This window comes from Ascaphus truei, chromosome 4 (genome assembly GCF_040206685.1).
Source record: "Ascaphus truei isolate aAscTru1 chromosome 4, aAscTru1.hap1, whole genome shotgun sequence".
Classification (NCBI taxonomy): Eukaryota; Metazoa; Chordata; class Amphibia; order Anura; family Ascaphidae; genus Ascaphus; species Ascaphus truei.
In genome coordinates this window covers 128,595,742-128,612,929 of record NC_134486.1, presented here as the reverse complement: position 1 = coordinate 128,612,929, position 17,188 = coordinate 128,595,742, and the positions used below count along the sequence as shown (strand labels likewise).

Here is a 17,188-nt window from a genome sequence, read left to right as displayed (position 1 = left end):
CAAGATTTCATATATTTGGGTATATTATCAGGGATTACAAACTAACTATTGTGCAATCAAATTAAAGGTGACATGCTATTTTGAATTAGTGAGCAAGGTGCAAAATGTTGCTTATACATAGAGCACAATTAACGCATGCAAAATAAATGTTTCTGCTAATGAACGAAGCACCAAAAAGCTTAGAATCTTGCACTGTTGCATACTCTTTCAGTTATTGTCATTCATATTTCAGAAGAAAATAATTCATTGTAAGCAATAAGTAACACCGCTTGGTTAATTGGAAAACAGCAATGCTCATATATAGCAAAAGGTGCTGAACCCTTGTACACCATATGGCTTAGTCAATATGGGAAAGCTTTTGATCCAGGAAGGAATTAATTTTTCCTCATATGAGATATCATTAAATAATATTTCACTTGGGGAGGAGGGGGGGGTGTCTGGATCAATGTACTGTAAATACAAATATAGGATAAAGTATCTGTCGTCTAAATTTAGCCTAGGTTGAACTTGATGGATGTATGTCTTTTTCAACCTCACCCGCTATGTAACTAAGACTTAGCACCAATTAGTAAACCTGGGTCTTAGTATGTTAAAACAAAGGTCACCAAAAAAAAAATCCGTATTCTGGGGGTATTGTAAAGAAAACCCTGATTGTCAAAATAAATCTCTCTCTGTTTTCGAAGGGTGAATATTGTATAGATCGTGGACATTACAGCAAGGATTCCACGCTCGTGCTGTCAGTAGTCTGTTCATTCTACACCAAAATCCCCTTGCAGCTGTGTGTGGAGCACCTCCCCAAGCGCTTCTATATAAGAGACATCCCTGTGAAGGGAGTCTCAAACAAACAAACGACAGAAGTGTACACAAAACACACCAGGGATTAGTATATTAGCTCAAAATACAGCATGATAATAAAATCCAATTGATGAAAATTGGAAGTTTAAAAGAGGCAATTTATTGAGAGGTCAAATGACCACACAAAAATAACAACACATCACCTCTATCAAGTAGAAAAACCCATCCCTCCTTGTGAGAAATACAAGATGAAACATAAAACAAATCTCAGATGTACATATGCACAGACGTAATGGTCACAATACAATCAGTCTCACAGATAAGCACCTAAGTACAGTGCAATGGTACGACCGACCAAACTACACTGAGGGAAACATGTTGAAGCCACAAGTGAACGGGCAGGTTACCGGTTGCAGGCACTGATGTTTAGTCCAGACTGCACCCGCATACGGCAATGACTTATCCGCCCGAGCTCCCCTGCTCCAGCCAGTGAGTAAGCCAGTAAGTAACATTCCTTAAGTGTTCCAACAACTCCTGATGAAGGATGCTGTTCTGAAACGCGTTGAGGTCACGAGAGGACACCTGATGCGCTTACTCACTGGCTGGAGCAGGAAAACATGGGAGCTCGGACGGAGAAGTCATCGCAGTATGCGGGTGCAGTCCGGACTAAACATCAGTGCCTGCAAACTTATGTGTGGTCATTTGACCTCTTAATAAATTGACTCTTTTAAACTTCCAATTTTCATTAAATGGATTTTATTATCATCTCTATTTTGAGCTAATATACTAATCCCTGGTGCGCTTTGTATACACATTTGTCGACAACACAAAATATTCTATTCTGCTCTCCTATTACATAAGTAGGATACAAATCAAGGTGCAATAGAGGAATTTACGAATGCAAAATTGAACCAATTGGTCCCCGAGGGGATCAACAGAAAAGACCCTCTAATAGCATGCACTCTATGATAGTGTATGGTTGTTAAAGGTAAATATTAGGAGTAAATATGGCTCCCTCCAGATAGATAGGGTCTTGATAAAAACAAAAATAATAAAATTTTATTACATCCAAATCTCATATATGTGACACTGTGAAAAAATAATACTAAAACATTTGTTTAAAATCCCTGTCGAGGAGTAGCAGTATAAGTGGGTAAATAATTTTAACCTAATGGATTATTTTCTGATACTGCTGCGACATCAGCAAAAAGATTATATTCTATTAGAATCTAGGAATGTCCTTGGTTGTGGTACATGAATACCTTGGCACTTATAGGTACTGAAGTACAAAACACAATAACAGTATAATTCTATTGCTAAGTTAATTGTTTTAACCATGTGACTCCCAACATATAAAGTATAGTTCTTAGTTTCTAACCTCAGCATAGATGTTATATACCTCAAATATTCTAGTTCGATAAACACTAATAGTATTTAGTGCATTTAGTCCTATGATCGTGTACCTTCTTAGGCAACTGCACAAGTGTGTCTGAATATTATTGGTGTATTTGTAGAGAAAAAACTGTTGATAACGTTTTCACCAAGGTAAGTATCCCAAGATTGTATAGGGAAAATAGATACTGTTATAGGAGTTATATATATATACATACACATAAGCAGTGTTCGACAAACCTATACATTTGCTCGCCCCGGGCGAGTGGATTTAACATCCTGGCGAGCTTCTATTGGCCCACGCAGCATACGTTTGGTACTAGGTGGCGAGTAGATTTTTTTGTGTGGCGAGTAGATTTTTGGTGATTTGTCAACCACTGCACATCTTATACTATATTAGTGAAAGCACTGTATGTTTGCCTGCCTGGATGTCCGGTGTCCCTAGGGGAAATCTCATTGGTCCCTTGGCCCGCCCGCCCCCGCACACCTCTCATTGGCCTGAAGCGGAGTGACGGGCCAAAGGACACACAGGGACACACACACACAGGGACACACACACACACACAGCACACACACACACACACACACGGACACACACACACACACACGGACACACGGACACACACACACACACACACAGTGACAGACACACACACACACACACACACACACACACACACACGGACACACGGACACACACACACACAGGGACACACACACACACACACTGTTACATACATTAGCGGGGCTCACAGTTAGCAGCACCCGCGCGCACCTCCTCCTCTCCCCGTGTCTCCCGCGCTTTCACCCCGCCCCCCCCTCCCCCGGCGCAGCTACATTCAGCGGGGGACACACACACTATTATTACCCCTTCAGCGCCCCCCCCCCCCCCACCCAGTGTCAGCGGCCGTGCGAGACCCCCCCTCTATATCTTCCACCTCTCCCCCCCCCACACATATACATGCCCCCCCCTCTATATCTCCCACCTCTCCCCCCCCCACACATATACATGCCCCCCCCTCCCCGGCGCTACAACTCACCCTCCCCGGGCGGGGAACAGCCAGTGGCCAGGCAGGCTGCCTCGCGGCGCCGAGTGCCCAAGATGGCGGCGCCGGGACACAGCGGGGGAGCGGCCACAACACGCTGCCTCCCGCCTCAGATCCACGTGGGACCTGCCGGATGGGTGAGTGAGCGGCCTTCACCTCCCCTCCACCCCCCCTTCACCTCCACCCCCCTCCCCTCCAGTGTCAGTGTCTCCCCGATACCCCCCCCCCGGCGCCGCTACAGTTAGCGGGGGAGCGAGCGAGCGCCCGGGACACAGCGGGAGAGCGGCCACAACACGCTGCCTCCCGCCTCAGATCCACGTGGGACCTGCCGGACGGGTGAGTGAGCGGCCTTCACCTCCCCTCACCCCCATCACCTCCCCTCACCCCCTTTCACCTCCCCTCACTCCACTTCTCCCTTCCACCCCCTTTTACCTCCACCCCCCCTTCACCTCCCCTCCACCCCCCCCTTCACCACCTCCCCTTCACCTCCCCTCCACCCCCCCCCTTCACCTCCCTTCCACCCCCCCTTCACCTCCTTCCACTCCCCCCCCTTCACCTCCCCTCCACCCCCCCACCTCCACCCCCCCTTCACCTCCCCTCCACCCCCCCCTTCCCACCGCCTCCCCCCCTTCCCACCGCCTCCCCCCCCCTTCCCACCGCCTCCCCCCCCCCCCTTCCCACCGCCTCCCCCCCCCCTTGTCACCGCCTCCCCTCCACCTTCCCACCGCCTCCCCCCCCTTCCCACCGCCCCCCCCCCTTCCACCGCCCCCCCCTTCCCACCGCCCCCCCCTTCCACCGCCTCCCCCCCTTCCCACCGCCTCCCCCCCCCTTCCCACCGCCTCCCCCCCCTTCCCACCGCCCCCCCCCCTTCCCACCGCCTCCCCCCCCCTTCCCACCACCTCCCCCCCCCCCTTCCCACCGCCTCCCCCCCCCTTCCCACCGCCTCCCCCCCCCCCTTCCCACCGCTCCCCCCCCCCTTCCCACCGCCTCCCCTCCACCTTCCCACCGCCTCCCCCCCTTCCCACCGCCCCCCCCCCCTTCCCACCGCCCCCCCCTTCCACCGCCCCCCCCCTTCCCACCGCCTCCCCCCCCTTCCCACCGCCTACCCCCCCCCTTCCCACCGCCTCCCCCCCCCTTCCACCGCCTCCCCCCCCTTCCCACCGCCCCCCCCCCCTTCCCACCGCCCCCCCCCCCTTCCACCGCCTCCACCCCCTTCCCACCGCCTCCCCCCCCCTTCCCACCGCCTCCCCCCCCCCTTCCCACCGCCTCCCCCCCCCTTCCCACTGCCTCCCCCCCCCTTCCCACTGCCTCCCAGCCCCCCTTCCCACCGCCTCCCCCCACCCCTTCCCACCGCCTCCCCCCACCCCTTCCCACCGCCTCCCCCCCCTTCCCACCGCCTCCCCCCCCCTTCCCACCGCCTCCCCCCCCCTTCCCACCGCCTCCCCCCCCCCCCTTCCCACCGCCTCCCCCCCCCCCCTTCCCACCGCCTCCCCCCCCTTCCCACCGCCTCCCTCCCCCCCTTCCCACCGCCTCCCTCCCCCCCTTCCCACCGCCTCCCTCCCCCCCTTCCCACCACCTCCCCCCCCCTTCCCACCGCCCCCCCCTTCCCACCGCCCCCCCCCCCCTTCCCACCGCCTCCCCCCCCTTTCCCACCGCCTCCCCCCCTTCCCACCGCCCCCCCCCCCTTCCCACCGCCCCCCCCCCCTTCCCACCGCCTCCACCCCCTTCCCACCGCCTCCCCCCCCCCTTCCCACCGCCTCCCCCCCCCCTTCCCACCGCCTCCCCCCCCCTTCCCACTGCCTCCCAGCCCCCCTTCCCACCGCCTCCCCCCACCCCTTCCCACCCGCCTCCCCCCACCCCTTCCCACCGCCTCCCCCCCCTTCCCACCGCCTCCCCCCACCCCTTCCCACCGCCTCCCCCCCCCCTTCCCACCGCCTCCCCCCCCCCTTCCCACCGCCTCCCCCCCCTTCCCACCGCCTCCCTCCCCCCCTTCCCACCGCCTCCCTCCCCCCCTTCCCACCACCTCCCCCCCCTTCCCACCACCTCCCACCCCCCTTCCCACCGCCTCCCACCCCCCGCCTTCCCACCTCCTCCCACCCCCCGCCTTCCCTCCGCCTCCCCTTCCCACCTCCTCCCCCTTCCCACCACCTGACCCCTCCCCCCCTTCCCACCCCCCCCTTTCCAACACCTCCCCCCCTTCCCACCACCTCCCCCCCTTCCCACCACCTCCCCCCCTTCCCACCACCTCCCCCCTCCTCCCCCTTCCCACCACCTCCCCCCTCCTTCCCCATCCTCCCCCTTCCCACCACCTTCCCCCTCCTCCCCCTTCCCACCACCTCCCCCCTCCTTCCCCATCCTCCCCCTTCCCACCACCTTCCCCCTCCTCCCCCTTCCCACCACCTTCCCCCTCCTCCCCCTTCCCACCACATCCCCCTTCTCTCCCCTTTCCACCACCTTCTCCCTCCTCCTTCCCACCACCTCCCCCCTTCCCACCACCTCCCCCCCTCCTCCCCCTTCCCACCACCCTCCCCCCTCCTCCCCCTTCCCACCACTTCTCCCCCCCCCCCGCTCCCTTCCCCCCCGCTCCCCTTCCCCCCCCCGCTCCCCTTCCCCCCCCCTCCACTCCCCTTCACCCCCCCTCCGCTCCCCTTTCCACCCCCCCCCTCTGCTCCTCTTCCCCCCCCATCCACCTCTTTTTCCCCTTTCCCCTCCCACCCCCTCCCACACTTCCACCCCCTCCTCTAACCCTTCCCCCCCTCCTCTAACCCTGTCCCCCCCCTCCTCTAACCCTTCCCCCCCCCTCCTCTAACCCTTCCCCCCCCCCCTCCTCTAACCCTTCCCCCCTCCTCCTCTAACCCTTCCCACCTCCTCCACCCCCTTGCCCCCCTCCTCCACGCCCCCTCCTCCCCTTCCCGCCGCCATTCGCCTTCATGCCCGCCTTACCCGCCTCCCCACCCCCGCCTCTGCTTTCACCCGCCCTTACTCCGGCCGCCTCTGCCTTTCACCCACCGCCTCACAGCCGCTGCACGCACTCAACAGACACCCGCCACAGCTCGACACATACCTGCCGCCACACACACCTGCTGCCTCCCGCCCCTACGCACCGACATCACTGACCCACCGCCTCACACCCTAGCAGGACCCCCACTCACAGACAGCACTCACAACCCAGCGCGCCAGCCGCCGCCTCACACCCTTGCAGGACCCCCACTCACAGACAGCACTCACAACCCACGCGCCACCCGCCGCCTCACACCCTAGCAGGACCCCCCATTCACAGACAGCACTCACAACCCACGCACCACCCGCCGCTTCACACCCTAGCAGGACCCCCACTCGCACACAGCACTCACAACCCACGCGCCACGCGCCGCCTCACACCCTAGCAGGACACACGACTCAGATTTTTACATCACTTATGGCACCAAAATATACATTGTACTGTGGTGTGGTTACAATAAACCATTTTTATACAACATCGTATTACATTTTCTTCCATCTTTCTTTTCAATATTATTATCCAACCTTTACAACAAACAGTCACCTATTGTTCCACGATTTATAAATAATACTACCTATTACGCATTTACATCCGGGCAACGCCGGGTCTCTCAGCTAGTAAGTAATATAATATTACTCTTTTAGTGTCCAATACATAGCCTGCCTTGTACACCAATGTAGTACTTTAATTTCTGGTTTACACCATTTGTATCAGCGTAACACCATTTAGTATTAAATTGAGACATATGTCTATATCTCATTAGTAGGTGACGCTTTCAGATATAAATATGTCTGAATATAAGTGCATAGTAGCTAGTTGCACAGAAAAAGGGAGAAAATTTGTTATATTTCAGCCCATGTATATATGTAGGGTAACCAGTCTACTACAGCTGGTCAGATACAAACAAAGCAGGTATACAGGCCGTATTCCTAGTTGCTGATGTCGCACTCCGGTGACGTCACAGATCGTGACCCTCTACTCAATCGACGCAAGTTTCGCGAGATCTACTCGCTTCTTCAGGTGGGGAGGAGTCTAAATTCAGGACCTAAATCTCCAGTATATATACATAAAGGAGGCGTGACTTGTCTAATTACCTTAATAGGTAAGTTAGCTCTGAGCCAAGCGGATGCTTAGAAAAACAGACCAGGTATAGTATACGTAAGGCATATATAGGCTTTGGTGCAAGAAGATGTTATCTTTAGTTCTAGTACAGAGTCCGGACACTAACTAATATAACCGGAGACCTCATGGGGGCAATTGGAACAGATGGTTATGTGATAGATGTTGTGTTTATGGTGTAGGAGTGTTTTCAGTGCGATCTGCCCCTATTGGACAATGCAGATGCCTCTATGAATAATGTAAATTATTAAGTAATTTTTAGCTGTGGTTTGAGTGTGATTTAAAGTAAATAAAGTGAGTGAAGATGTTAGGGAAAAAACTTTATATTGGAGTGATGCGTGAATGTGAAGGGAATAATAAAAAAAGTGAATAAATTATGATTATAATAGATAAGGTATAGTCTATAAAATGAAATAAAATAAACAACCACATTGTGTATTAGTGTAGGATTGTGTCTAATAGGCTAGTTGATCTGCCCTTAAGGTCAATACAGATCATGATGGTATTTAAACTATATACCCATCCCAAATTAACCCTTAAAAAGGTGGCTGTTAGGATTATATAAATGACGAATAAATATAACCCTCGTTGAGTGTGGGCTCAATGTTTGTAACTGGAATATCCAGCGACATTCCCTCTGTAATAATCGTCTGTTCCAATTTCCCTTTCTGGGTCCGAGTGTCACATGTTCAATACCTGCAAATGACAGTGTGTTGCTATTGCCATTATGGCATTGAAGAACATGAGTAGCAACTGGAGTTTCTCTTGAATTACGTACATCTTCTAGATGTTCTAAGATACGTTTTTTTAACTGTCTATGGGTTTTTCCTACATATGCTTTTCCACAGATGCAGGTAATCAAATAAATTACTCCCGTTGTTTCACAATTAATAAAACTTTTTATCTTGTGTGTCGTTGTTTTTGTTGTATTCATAAATGTTTTCGTTGCTTTCATAGCTTTACATGCCTTACAGTGTGAACATGGGTAGGACCCCAAAGGCTTATCACCTAACCAAGTTCTGGTGGGTTGTACTTGAAAATGACTCTGCACTAGATTATCACCAATATTCCTTGCTCTTCTATAGCCTGTGGAGGGATAGTCCATTTACTCATAATATAGTATTTACCTTTATCAACCATACACTATCATAGAGTGCATGCTATTAGAGGGCCTTTTCTGTTGATCCCATCGGGACCAATTGGTTCAATTTTGTATACACATTTGTCGTTAGATGGTGGACATGCCTAAAAATCTAATTGTACTGGGCCTCTATACATGTTTTCCTGGAATCAATACTAGAAACTAAGGTTGAACTCGAACCCCTGAGTTTCCTATTGGCAAAATCAAACGAGACCCTACCCACACCTCTTCGGAAACTGTCATGACACGGCAGCGAGAAATGTAATTGCAATGAACGGGAAAAAATTGGAGGTTCCTACCTTAAACACAGTGATACAAAAAGTAAATGAGGTTACGGTTATGAAACGGCTGACGGCCTTCCTGAATCATAACACAAGAATATTTAACAGAGTCTGGGAACCCTGGCTGGACAGATAAATCAGGCACGATGAACCAATACCAGTACAAAGAGAGAAATATAGGCCCTGGTGACTATTGGCTTATATTTTATGAAACACAATATGCATATGTCCATATGCAACATTAGTATACAAGTACTTTATTACTACCTATGTTAACAATGAGCCATGTTGGCCCTACCATATAATGGTTGTAATGTATCCTCTTCCCTTCGCCTTTTCTTTTGTACCCTATCCCATATCAAATTTTGTATCTGGAATAAAGAATGTGTACTAAAACATTAGAACTGTGAAAAGTATTGCACAGAGATTTACATAACTTGGTGTTCACTTAAAATTCCAATATAATTAAAATATATATTTCTTCCTAACCTACACGCGACGCTGACAGAATTTGGATCCCTCTCAGGATACAAGATAAATTCAGACAAATCGGAAGCACTAAACCTGACATTCCTGTCACGGTTGTGCTCGCCACAAACCAGGGTCAGACCGCGAGGCTGAGGTGGGGTTGTAAAAGCACCGACCCTTAGACCGCGCAGGCTGATCCGGATTGCGAAGTTCGTAGTCATACGTAGCAGGATCAGGATAGGAGAAGACAGCATCGTCGTTGTACAAGCCAGGGTCAGGACAGGAGACGTCAGAATAAACATTGTCCAAGCAGGAGTTCGGCAACAGGGAGTCAGGAAAGCCCCGCTTCAGCTTAGGAGCTCGGGGGTGGCCTCTGCGCGTGCGGCGACCATGGCCCATGGTACTGGTCTCAGGAGGTGGAAGACAGACCAGATTTACACACCGCCTAGCTGCACGGTTAAACCGGTGCCACAGCGCAAGAGTCCTGAGCGGGCTAGGGAATCCTCTGTAGCAGCGCAGGAACCAGGACACGGCCTCTCTAGATTAGGGAAAGAGTAGGCCCCAGGAACCAGGAAGCTGTAGATACACAGGGAAACCTCCGCTTCAGTGCAGGAATCCTGGAGACTGAAGGACGCAGGGGCGAAACCTCCGCTTCAGTGCAGGAATCCAGGAGGCTGAAGGACGCAGGGACGAAACCTCTGCTTCAGCACAGGAGAACAGGAAGCTGAAGGACGCAGGACGGAACCTCTGCTTCAGCACAGGAGAACAGGAAGCTGAAGGACGCAGGACGGAACCTCCGCTTCAGCACAGGAGAACAAGCGGGAGCTTGAAGGAAGCTGAAGGACGCAGGACGGAACCTCCGCTTCAGCACAGGAGAACAAGCAGGAGCTTGTGGCAGAACAGGTAGTGACATCCGGTAAGGACTATGCTCGGCAGGGAGTATTGTGGGAACATAGTACTTAAAGGCCAGCGGACCAATCCCCGGCGGGGGGTGTGAAGGTCCTGCTCCAATAAGTGAATACAAGGCTGGATTGCAGTGATAGATTGCACAGCTGCAGTAGATACCAGAGGGAGTGTGTGGCAGTATTGCTTTGGTGAGTGAATCCAGGCTGCAGTAATATCAGGTGAAGAGTTCCAGGACTGCACCGGTCTGCAAGGTAAGGCAACCAGTAAACCGCGGAGCGGATTCCTTACAATTCCATAGTAACGAGCTGAATCTTATAAAATTGAATTTGAAAGTATCGATGGAAGGAGTCCCGGCTAAAATATTTAGGCATATATTTGACTAAATCATCTAGAACATTATACAAACATAACTTTCCAGATCAAGAAAGATCTGGCCTTGTGGGACAACTACCAGGTTTAATGGCTGGGCCGTGTTTGCTCCCTAAAAATGAATATGCTACCCAGACTGCTCTACTACTTTCAAACCCTCCCGACCCCAGTGTCCTATAAGACCCTAGGGGACATACAAAACAAGTGCTTTGAGTTCATATGGCAAAACAAAAAAACAAGAATAGCTAGAGTAGTACTTATGTCCTCAAAAGAAAGAGGGGGAGTAGCGGTGTCAAATATCACTAAATATTACTTAGCATCACACTTGAAACAAATAATAATGTGGCATACGGTCGGGGACCAACATAAATGGGTTGAGATTGAAAGAGATCTGTCCAGAGACATTTCCCTTCAAGCGAGACTGTGGTTCTCAAAGGAACAGAAACTCATCTTCAGACCAGCATGTAATACAATAGATTACACAATAGATTACACATTAAAGGTATGGAGAGCAGTTCAGGCTAAATACTCACTAACCCCGTACCCCATATGATTAATCCCTTTTTCGAGAAAACCAAACTTTTTCTGAAAAATAACAATTTTAAACACTGGGAAAGGAAAAACATAAAGGAAATCGGGGATGTCCTAGTGAAAGGGAAAATAATGGAATTTGAAGAGGTAGTCAAAAAATACGATATCCCCCAAAGATATCTTCCAGTATTTTCAAGTTAGACACTTCATAAGACAAGTCGAACAGGGAACACAATTTAAGGAAGCGTCAGAATTTGAACAGCTATGTAGCAACAGAAAAGGTCAAAAAGGTCTCATCTCATCAATATATAAAGAATTTTTAGAAGTGGTTGATGTAAATAAATTCAAATACATAGAGGGTTGGGTATACGATCTACAACCAAAGATCTCGGGTGAGGACTGGGGTGATATTTGGGAAGGAGTGTCTAAGATATCCATCTGTACTAAGACGATGGAAAATGCCTACAAAATACTTTATAGATGGAACTTAACACTGCAAAAACTCAGTAAGATTTACCCAGGATACTCAGATCTCTGTTGGAGGGGATGCAGAGGTGTAGGTGACATGATACATATATGGTGGACGTGTCCATAAATAATGAAATTGTGGTCCAAGATAAGACTCTGGCTGGAGGAGTTGTTGGGGGTACGGATAGCCCTAGACCCCTTGGCGTTCCTTCTAGCCAAGCCAATTTAATCACTGAGCCACCACCAACACAAACTCAGCTCCCACATTCTCACTGCTACCAGATGTTCAATAGTCACAGCCTGGAAAAAGGTAGAGGCACCATCAACGAACACAATAAGAAAAAGGATAAATGAGGTCATGACAATAGACAGAATGACAGCATGTTTGAGACACACAACAAAGAAGAAGGAAGTTCTCTGGACCCCTCACATAATCGCAGGTGGCTGGTTGGAAGGCAGCTGAAAAGATGACCCTCCCCCATGGATGTCTTTTACCCTGTTTTTTTGGGGGGGTGGGGGGGATCTTGGTTGGACGGAGGCGTCTTCTCATCTCTTCACCACGACGGGATTCCCCCGGCTGTGACAGTGGCGGGAGGGTGGGGGGCAGGCTGACCCTCGGATCCTTCATGTCCTTCATGTCTGTGTGTTATTTGATGCTTGGTTGTAATGATTTCCCCCCAATTTCCTCTTCTTTTTTTTTTATACCCCCAAAATATGAAAAGTTCAATAAAACAATTGTGATTAAAAAGTATAAAATATATTTATATATATTTTTCTAAATGGAAATTGTGGTTAATTTAATCTCTCTGCTTTGGGTAATTTCAACCCATGTATTGCTCCTAGGAGGAAGTATAGTCTTTCCGGAGCTAGTTATGTAAACTAACATATATTTACATGTCATACCACAGCCTGTTACTGCACGCATTGGTGTTTGTATATTTACAAAATTATGAGGGGAAAGAGGTACATTTGATTTTACATTGAATATCACTTTATTTGTGCTTATCAGAGATGCAGCTGTATATGTTGATCTACTAGAGAAGCTTTAATATATTGTTACATAAACGCAAAAATTATTAAGTTGTTACAATTTCAACTAGGACTGTAGATAGTCATATTAGGCTTGAACTCACATCAAAAAATTTCTATAATTACCAGGATGGCCGAGTGGTTAAGGCGTTGGACTTAAGATCCAATGGACGTATGTCCGCGTGGGTTCGAACCCCACTTCTGGTAAGAATTTTATACTCCAGGAAAATATAAATAATTAAAACATTCAAAGAAAAACCACGTGTTTTTCTGTTAATGAACCTTGCAACAAAAATCTAGCGTCGTTGCATAGTCTTTTTTTCCCCTTCTAAGTATTATATGCTTTGTGAAAATCATCTTTAATATAAAGATTTGTAGCCACGCAATAAACATCACCGAGCAATGTAGGAGGGCTTAAGACTCATAACATTTGGCAGGGTGAATGTTTGTTAACCTAAAATTATGTTTCAAACATTATTTATGTGCTTTCATAGAAGGCAAGGACACATCTGGACGGTTTCTGTTTTTCATTAAATATTTTAAAAGAGATTTCTATCTCTCTCTATATATGGGGGAATGTCAGCGCTCCTCCAATAAATAGTGAAAGTGAATAGGGTGTGTTTAAATATAAAAGAAAGAAAAGCTTTAATATATTGTTACATAAACGCAAAAATTATAAAGTGGGTACAATTTGAACTTGTGCCTGCACTAGTGACAGGACATTCATACTGGTCTCTGCACTGGAAATAGGAGTCCCAGCACACAGTCACTGACAAGACAAAATTGAACAATGACCAAGATGGACAAGTGGTTATGGCGTTGGACTTAAGATACAATGGACGTATGTTGATGTGGATTTGAACCCCACTGCTGGTAAAACTTTTATACTCCTCCAAAATATAAATAATTAATTCAATGTGCATTATATTTACATATAAATATAAAATAAAGTGTATATTACTTATTCATTTGAAAAAGGTTATTTTCCTCTGTGGATTATTAGTCCTGTACCTAAACACACATAAGCAACCATTTATTTTCATTGCAGTCATTTGTATGTTCATTCTACAAGGATATTTATTCTCTAGTGCAGGGGTGCGCAAACTGGGGAGTGCGGGGGTGCCGTGCTTACAGAGGCCCCACGCTCTTCCCCACAACATTTAAACTGATTGCCGGGGGAGAACGCAGGCATGATTGACCCGGAGACTCCGCGTTTCGGACACTAACCTCCGGGCTACGGGTTGCCGACGTCAATCTCTGGGTCGTGGCGGGGTGCGGTGTGATGCGGCAGCATATCGGCATTCTTCGTTCTCGTGCAATTTCCCCCTCCAACTGCAGTGAACGTGGCTGCGTGACGTCATGGCACTACGCGGTGTCATATTGTCATGGCAACGCGGTGCTGCGTAGCGTCGCATCATGACATCACGTAGCGTCCAGTTGCCATGGCAACACTGCGTCATTTGACGCCGTGCAGCCATGTTCACTGTAGTTGGAGGGGGAAATTGTAGCAGGGTGCCGGGAAACGCCGCCGGACCACCACGCCATACAAAGTAAGGGATTTTTTTCTCATTCTCCAGGTTGGCCTTCAGTAGAAGGTGGCAACCCTGAACGCAGGGCCTCTGCAACTGCCTCTTACCTTCTCCTGACGACGCGTCACCATAAAAACTTGGCATCAAATGACGCCAAGGAGGCAAATGTCAGCTCATTGCTGTGGCAATGCGACGTCATGTTACCATGATGCCGCAGAGATGAGATGCCGGAGTGCAAAGTTTGTGCACCCCTGTATCCCTGCCAAGATCGCACGCTGACAGCGGAACCCCCCGCGAAAAGTTAAGGTCACCTTACCTTGCCCTCCAGCAAGGTCGCGGTGGCATGTGACGTCATGTTGCCATGGCAACGGGTCATGACGTCGCTGTGTCATTTGTCGTCGCAACACGGCTCTACAGGAAGCGGTTCGGAAAAGGTAAGACCCCCAGGAAATAAAAAAAACACACATCTCAGTGAGAAGCGGTCCGGGGGCCCCCGTGCTCCCTCCGCCTGTGGGCGCCGAAATCTAACTTGCGCCCGACCGGAGAGGGGAGACGGAGGAAGGAGGGCCCCGCACTTCGGGTGGAAGTTGGATCCCGGCACAGACGGGAGGAGAGAGAGGAAGAAAAGGAGGGAGCGTGGGGCCCCAGAAGGCGCGGGCCCAAGGCAGTCGCCTTGCTCGCCTTTTGCTAAGGCCAGCCGAACACGGTTATAATGAAATGTACTGCAGTTAGGGTTGCAAGGTGTCCAGTATTGAACTGGACTGTCCTGCATTTGGATACTCTGTCCAGTAAAAAATGAGAGGTACTGTAATACTGGACATGTACGTGTCCAGTATTTTCCTCCCTGGACAAAGTGACCTGACGCACCTTTCACCACTGAGTCCAGTATTTTTGGAGAATCCATCGGGCAACCCTAATTGCAGTTATGCATTAGGACCCCATGATAGATAATACAACATAAGAAACCCTTTTTTTTCTTATTCATCATCTTTTTGGTTATAATACTTACCGTCTATGCATAACTGGGAACATATACTGTATTACTCAATATAATAGTGAATTAAAGTAATAAAAGGCAAATCTTTACTCCAGACTGATATCACTGACTGATGTATTAGCAAACGTGCCCCACTAGTGTTTAGCAGAACTGAACATTGGAAGGTCAATAAGGTTTTGTATAGGACTATAGGTCAATCAATGGCTACTATCTATATGCACTTACAAATATATTTTTAAAAAAATGTTCAATATAAAAGACTATTTCTGTTTGTGCATTTTTATAATTATTTGAACTAAGCAACAAAAATACCACAATAAAAACGGATTTCCTGCAAAGCAAGTAGCACACTAACTGCATGCTAGCGTCACATAGGTTTTGTAGAAATAAAGCATTAAAAATAGCATATCAAAGAATATCATTCATTTGACTAACACCGAGATTACAATCACATTAATTTGATGTGGAAATTAGAACCCTAAAAAAAAGTATACCAGGAGTGGGGTTCGAACCCACGCGGACATACGTCCATTGGATCTTAAGTCCAACGCCTTAACCACTCGGCCATCCTGGTAAACATAGCAATCCTGAGCACACAGAGACATACAAGCAGCATCCGCGGCATGACGTGAGCTCCCCCTGCAGCCTGGGACTGCGCCGATACTAAGCGCTCCTCTGTGTGCCCCGCCCAACAACAACACGTGACCTCCGGAGCCCTCCCTTCAGCCACGCCCTCCAAGCTTCAGGAAGCAGCAGCAGCAGCAGCAGCATCATGTCTCGCGATGGCACGATTGTTAGCGCTGAGTTGTACAATGGAGCGTACATTATCCTACATGGTGTGCATGGGAATATTAGTCATGTTTATGTTTGCATTCCCACCAGTTGGTATTGCAAGGTCTGTGCAAACAAGGGTGCTGGCAGCAAAGTGTGTATCAATGGGTAATGAATATTTACACTTGTTCTTCACAAAACTGCATTTTACACCCACCCTATCTTCCCCTGTCTCCACTCCCCTGACAAAGAGAAGAAAGGAGAAAGGGAGAAGAAACAAGGCAACTCCTCTCCTCTCTCCCCCCCTTCTCTCTCTCTCCCCCTTCTCGAGCCGATCTTCCTCTCTCCCCCCTTCTTCCTCTCCCCCATTCCTCCTTCCCCCCCTCTTCCTCTCTCCCCCCTTCACTCTCCCCCCCTTCTCCCTCTCTCCCTCTCTCCCCCTCAACCCGAGAAAGAGGCACCAGGACCTCTCTCCCCCCTTCTCCCTCTCTCCCCCCTTCTCCTCTCTCCCCCCTTCTCCCTCTCTCCCCCTTCTCCCTCTCCCCCCCCCTTCTCCCTCTCTCCCCCCTTCTCCCTCTCCCTCTCTTCCTCCCCCTTCTCCCTCTCTCCTCCCCCTTCTCCCTCTCTCCTCCCCCTTCTCCCTCTCTCCCCCTTCTCCCTCTCTCCCCCTTCTCCCTCTCTCCCCCCTTCTCCCTCTCTCCCCCTTCTCCCTCTCTCCCCCCTTCTCCCTCTCCCTCTCTCCCCCCCTTCTCCCTCTCCCCCCTTCTCCCTCTCCCTCTCTCCCCCCTTCTCCCTCTCCCCCCCCTTCTCCCTCTGACTCCCCCTTCTCCCCCTCTCCCCCTTCTCCCTCTCTCCCCCTTCTCCCTCTCCCTCTCTCCCCCCTTCTCCCTCTCTCCCCCCCCTTCTCCCTCTCTCCCCCCCTTCTCCCTCTCCCTCTCTCCCCCCTTCTCCCTCTCTCCCCCTTCTCCCTCTCTCCCCCCTTCTCCCTCTCTCCCCCCTTCTCCCTCTCTCCCCCCCTTCTCCCTCTCTCCCCCTTCTCCCTCTCTCCCCCTTCTCCCTCTCTCCCCCTTCTCCCTCTCTCCCCCCTTCTCCCTCTCTCCCCCCCTCTCCCTGTCTCCCCCCTTCTCCCTCTCTCCCCCCTTCTCCCTCTCTCCCCCCCTTCTCCCTCTCTCCCCCCCTTCTCCCTCTCTCCCCCCCTTCTCCCTCTCTCCCCCCCTTCTCCCTCTCTCCCCCCCTTCTCCCTCTCTCCCCCCCTTCTCCCTCTCTCCCCCCCTTCTCCCTCTCCCTCCTCCCTCTCTCCCCCCTTCTCCCTCTCTCCCCCTTCTCCCTCTCTCCCCCCTTCTCC

The 17,188-nt window shown here is 50.3% G+C and overlaps 2 non-coding genes across 2 annotated transcripts; one reads left to right on the top strand and one right to left on the bottom strand.

The window, feature by feature from the left end:
- The first annotated feature begins 12,670 nt into the window (after window positions 1-12,670).
- Window positions 12,671-12,753, top strand: TRNAL-UAA (transfer RNA leucine (anticodon UAA)). Its single transcript has one exon. It is a non-coding gene; the product is annotated as a tRNA-Leu (tRNA).
- A 2,810-nt stretch (window positions 12,754-15,563) lies between these two features.
- TRNAL-UAA (transfer RNA leucine (anticodon UAA)) lies at window positions 15,564-15,646 on the bottom strand. The gene has a single exon. It is a non-coding gene; the product is annotated as a tRNA-Leu (tRNA).
- Window positions 15,647-17,188: the final 1,542 nt, after the last annotated feature.